The sequence below is a fragment of the Arachis hypogaea genome, chromosome 18 (assembly GCF_003086295.3).
Source record: "Arachis hypogaea cultivar Tifrunner chromosome 18, arahy.Tifrunner.gnm2.J5K5, whole genome shotgun sequence".
Taxonomy (NCBI): Eukaryota; Viridiplantae; Streptophyta; class Magnoliopsida; order Fabales; family Fabaceae; genus Arachis; species Arachis hypogaea.
The window spans coordinates 102,011,841-102,017,635 of NC_092053.1; the positions used below are offsets into that span (position 1 = coordinate 102,011,841).

At 42.2% G+C, this 5,795-nt stretch overlaps 1 non-coding gene across 1 annotated transcript; it reads right to left on the reverse strand.

Moving 5' to 3' along the window:
- Positions 1 to 324: 324 nt before the first annotated feature.
- LOC112774177 (small nucleolar RNA R71) lies at positions 325 to 432 on the reverse strand. Its single transcript, XR_003188677.1, has one exon. It is a non-coding gene; the product is annotated as a small nucleolar RNA R71 (small nucleolar RNA).
- Between the last annotated feature and the right edge of the window lie 5,363 nt (positions 433 to 5,795).

Below are 5,795 nucleotides of genomic sequence, written 5' to 3' on the forward strand. Positions count from 1 at the left end.
GGAAGAAGCATCTCCATTCCTGCCATTGGAGCAAACAACTTTGAGCTAAAACCTCAGTTAGTTTCTCTGATGCAGCAGAACTGCAAGTTTCATGGACTTCCATCTGAAGATCCTTTTCAGTTCTTAACTGAATTCTTGCAGATATGTGATATTGTTAAGACTAATGGAGTAGATCCTGAAGTCTACAGGCTCATGCTTTTCCCTTTTGCTGTAAGAGATAGAGCTAGATTATGGTTGGATTCTCAACCTAAAGACAGCCTGAACTCTTGGGATAAGCTGGTCACGACTTTCTTAGCCAAGTACTTTCCTCCTCAAAAGCTGAGCAAGCTTAGAGCTGATGTTCAAACCTTCAGGCAGAAAGAAGGTGAATCCCTCTATGAAGCTTGGGAAAGATACAAACAGTTGACCAAAAAGTGTCCTTCTGACATGCTTTCAGAATGGACCATCCTGGATATATTCTATGATGGTTTATCTGAGCTATCAAAGATGTCACTGGACACTTCTGCAGGTGGATCCATTCACCTAAAGAAAACGCCTGCAGAAGCTCAAGAACTCATTGACATGGTTGCTAATAACCAGTTCATGTACACTTCTGAAAGGAATCCTGTGAGTAATGGGACGCCTATGAAGAAGGGAGTTCTTGAAGTTGATACTCTGAATGCCATATTGGCTCAGAATAAAATATTGACTCAGCAAGTCAATATGATCTCTCAGAGTCTGCATGGAATGCAAGCTGCATCCAACAGTACTCAAGAGGCATCTTCTGAAGAAGAAGCTTATGATCCTGAGAACCCTGCAATAGCAGAGGTAAATTACTTAGGTGAACCTTATGGAAACACCTATAACTCATCATGGAGAAATCATCCAAATTTCTCATGGAAGGATCAAAAGCCTCAACAAGGCTTTAATAATGGTGGAAGAAACAGGTTTAGCAATAGCAAGCCTTTTCCATCATCAACTCAGCAACAGACAGAGAACTCTGAACAAAATGCTTCCAATTTAGCAAATCTAGTCTCCGATCTATCTAAGGCCACTGTAAGTTTCATGAATGAAACAAGGTCTTCCATTAGAAATCTGGAAGCACAAGTGGGCCAGCTGAGTAAAAGGATCACTGAAATCCCTCCTAGTACTCTCCCAAGCAATACAGAAGAGAACCCAAAAGGAGAGTGCAAGGCCATTGACATAAGCGCCATGGCCGAACCTGTGAGGAGAGGAGAGGACGTGAATCCCAAGGAGGAATACCTCCAGGGACGTCCAGTGATCAATAAGGAGCTCCCCTCTGGGGAACCAAAGGACTCTGAGGCTCATCTAGAGACCATAGAGATTCCATTGAACCTCCTTATGCCCTTTATGAGCTCTGATGAGTATTCCTCTTCAGAAGAGAATGAGGATGTTACTGAAGAGCAAACTGCCAAGTTTCTTGGTGCAATCATGAAGCTGAATGCCAAATTATTTGGCATTGATACTTGGGAAGTTGAACCTCCCTTGTTCATCAATGAACTAAGTGATCTGGATCAACTGACATTGCCTCAGAAGAGACAGGATCCTGGAAAGTTCATAATACCCTGCACCATAGGCACCATGATCTTTAAGGCTCTGTGTGACCTTGGTTCAGGAATAAACCTCATGCCCCTCTCTGTAATAGAGAAACTGGGAATCTATGGGGTGCAAGCTGCTAAAATCTCATTAGAGATGGCAGACAGCTCAAGAAAATAGGCATATGGACAAGTAGAGGACGTGTTAGTAAAGGTTGAAGGCCTTTACATCCCTGCTGATTTCATAGTCCTGGATACTGGAAAGGAAGAGGATGAATCCATCATCCTAGGAAGACCTTTCCTGGCCACAGCAAGAGCTGTGATTGATGTTGACAGAGGTGAAATAGTCCTTCAATGGAATGAGAACTCCCTTGTGTTTAAAACTCAAGGATCTCCCTCTGCAACCATGGAGAGGAAGCAGAAAAAGCTTCTCTCCAAGCAGAGTCAACCAGAGCCCCCACAGTCAAACTCTAAGTTTGGTGTTGGGAGGCCACAACCAAACTCTAAGTTTGGTGTTGAACTCCCATATCCAAACTCTAAATTTGGTGTTGGAGAGTTTCAACAAAGCTCTGCACATCTGTGAGGCTCCATGAGAGCCCACTGTCAAGCTATTGACATTAAAGAAGCGCTTGTTGGGAGGCAACCCAATGTTTATCTAATTCTTATTTTTATTGTTTTTCATGTTTTCTTAGGTTCATGATCATGTGGAGTCACAAAATAAATAGAAAAATTGAAAACGGAATCAAAAACAGCAGAAGAAAAATCACACCCTGGAGGAGCATCTGTCTGGCGTTCAGCGCCAGAACAGAGCATGGTTCTGGCGCTGAACGCCCAAAATGGGCAGCTTCTGGGCGCTGAACGCCAGAACAGGCATGGTTCTGGCGTTCAACGCCAGAAATGGCACACAAATGGGCGTTGAACGCCCAAAATGGCCACAAACCTGGCGCTGAACGCCCAGAGTTGGGTACAAAGGCATTTTTATATGCCTAATGGGTGCAGGGATGTAATTCCTTGAACACCTCAGGATCTGTGGACCCCACAGGATCCCCACCTACCTCCACTCACTTCTTCTCACCACTCTCTTTCACACAACCCCATAAACACTCTTCCCTAAAAACCCCTCACCAATCACCTCAATCTCTCTTCCCCACTAAACCTTCACCACTCACATCCACCCACTCTTCCCAATAAACCTACCTCATAAACTCCACCTACCTTCAAAATTCAAAACCAATTTCCCACCCAAACCCACCCATATGGCCGAACCTTAACCCCCCCTCCATTCCCTATATAAAGACCTCCATTCTTCATCAAATTCACACAACACAACCCCTCTATACCCTTCTTGGCCGAACCACATCACCCTCTCCCTCTCCTCCATTTCTTCTTCTTCTTCATCTATTCTTTTGTTTATTGCTCGAGGGCGAGCAATATTCTAAGTTTGGTGTGGTAAAAGCATAGCTTTTTTTGTTTTTCCATTACCATTGATGGCACCCAAGACCGAAGAATCCTCTAGAAGAGGGAAAGGGAAGACAAAAGCTTCCACATCCGAGTCATGGGAGATGGAAAGATTCATCTCTAAAGCCCATCAAAACCACTTCTATGATGTTGTGGCCAAGAAGAAGGTGATCCCTGAGGTCCCTTTTAAACTCAAAAGAAATGAGTATCCGGAGATCCGACATGAAATTCAAAGAAGAGGTTGGGAAGTTCTAACAAATCCCATCCAACAAGTCGGCATCCTAATGGTTCAAGAGTTCTATGCCAATGCATGGATCACCAAGAACCATGATCAAAGTAAGAACCCGGATCCAAAGAACTATGTTACAATGGTTCGGGGGAAATACTTAGATTTTAGTCCGGAGAATGTGAGGTTGGCGTTCAACTTGCCATACATGGAAGAGAACGCACGCCCCTACACAAGGAGAGTCAACTTTGATCAAAGGTTGGACCAAGTCCTTATGGACATATGTGTAGAAGGAGCTCAATGGAAGATTGACTCCAAAGGCAAGCTGGTTCAACTAAGAAGATTGGACCTCAAGCCTGTAGCTAGAGGATGGTTGGAGTTTATTCAATGCTCAATCATTCCCACTAGCAATCGGTCTGAAGTCACTATAGACCGGGCCATCATGATCCATAGCATCATGATTGGAGAAGAGGTGGAAGTTCATGAGATTATACCTCAAGAACTCTACAAGGTGGCTGACAAGTCCTCCACCATGGCAAGGTTAGCCTTTCCTCACCTCATTTGCCACCTATGCAATTCAGCTGGAATTGACATAGAGGGAGATATCCTCATTAAAGAGGACAAGCCCATCACTAAGAAAAATATGGAGCAAGCAAGAGAGCCCAATCATGGAGCTCAAGAGGCGCAAGAAGCTCATTTCCATGAGATCCCGGAGATGCCTCAAATGCACTTTCCTCCACAAAATTATTGGGAGCAAATCAACACCTCCCTAGGAGAATTGAGTTCCAATATGGGACAACTAAGGGTGGAACATCAAGAGCACTCCATCATGCTTCATGAAATAAGAGAAGATCAAAAAGCAATGAGGGAGGAGCAACAAAGACAAGGAAGAGACATAGAAGAGCTCAAGGACATCATTGGTTCCTCAAGAAGGAAACGCCACCATCACTAAGGTGGATTCATTCCTTGTTCTTGCTTTCTCTGTTTTTCGTTTTCTGTATTATGTGCTTATCTATGTTTGTGCCTTCATTACATGATCATTAGTAGTTAGTAACTTTGTCTTAAAGATATGAATGTCCTATGAATCCATCACATCTCTTAAATGAAAAATGTTTTAATTCAAAAGAACAAGAAGTACATGAGTTTCGAATTTATCCTTGAACTTAGTTTAATTATATTGATGTGGTGACAATGCTTCTTGTTTTCTGAATGTATGCTTGAACAGTGCATATGTCTTTTGAAGTTGTTGTTTAAGAATGTTAAATATGTTGGCTCTTGAAAGAATGATGACTAGGAGACATGTTATTTGATAATCTGAAAAATCATAAAAATGATTCTTGAAGCAAGAAAAAGCAGCAAAGAACAAAGCTTGCAGAAAAAAAAAGAGAAAAAAAAAGAAAAAAATAGGCAAAAAAAAAAAGAAAAAGAAAAAGCAAGCAGAAAAAGCCAATAACCCTTAAAACCAAAAGGCAAGGGCAAATAAAAAGGATCCAAGGCTTTGAGCATCAGTGGATAGGAGGGCCTAAAGGAATAAAATCCTGGTCTAAGCGGCTAAACCAAGCTGTCCCTAACCATGTGCTCGTGGCGTGTAAGTGTCAAGTGAAAACTTGAGACTGAGCGGTTAAAGTCAAGGTCCAAAGCAAAAACAAAGAGTGTGCTTAAGAACCCTGGACACCTCTAATTGGGGACTCTAGCAAAGCTGAGTCACAATCTGAAAAGGTTCACCCAATTATGTGTCTGTGGCATTTATGTATCCGGTGGTAATACTGGAAAACAAAGTGCTTAGGGCCACGGCCAAGACTCATAAAGAAGCTGTGTTCAAGAATCATCATACTGAACTAGGAGAGTCAATAACACTATTCGAAATCTGAAGTTCCTATAGATGCCAATCATTCTGAACCTCAATGGATAAAGTGAGATGCCAAAACTATTCAAGAGGCAAAAAGCTATAAGTCCCGCTCATATGATTGAGCTATGTTTCATTGATAGTTTGGAATTTATAGTATATTCTCTTCTTTTTATCCTATTTGATTTTCAGTTGCTTGGGGACAAGCAACAATTTAAGTTTGGTGTTGTGATGAGCGGATAATTTATACGCTTTTTGACATTGTTTTTAGTATGTTTTTAGTAGGATCTAGTTACTTTTAGGGATGTTTTCATTAGTTTTTATGTTAAATTCACATTTCTGGACTTTACTATGAGTTTGTGTGTTTTTCTGTGATTTCAGGTATTTTCTGGCTGAAATTGAGGGACTTGAGCAGAAATCAGATTCAGAGGTTGAAAAAGGACTGCTGATGCTGTTGGATTCTGACCTCCCTGCACTCAAAGTGGATTTTCTGGAGCTACAGAACTCAAATGGCGCGCTTCAATTGCGTTGGAAAGTAGACATCCAGGGATTTCCAGAAATATATAATAGTCCATACTTTGGCCAAGAATTGACGACGTAAACTGGCGTTCAACGCCAGCCTTCTGCCCAAATCTGGCGTCCAGCGCCAGAAAAGGATCCAAAACCAGAGTTGAACGCCCAAACTGGCACAGAACTGGCGTTCAACTCCACAAATGGCCTCTGCACGTGC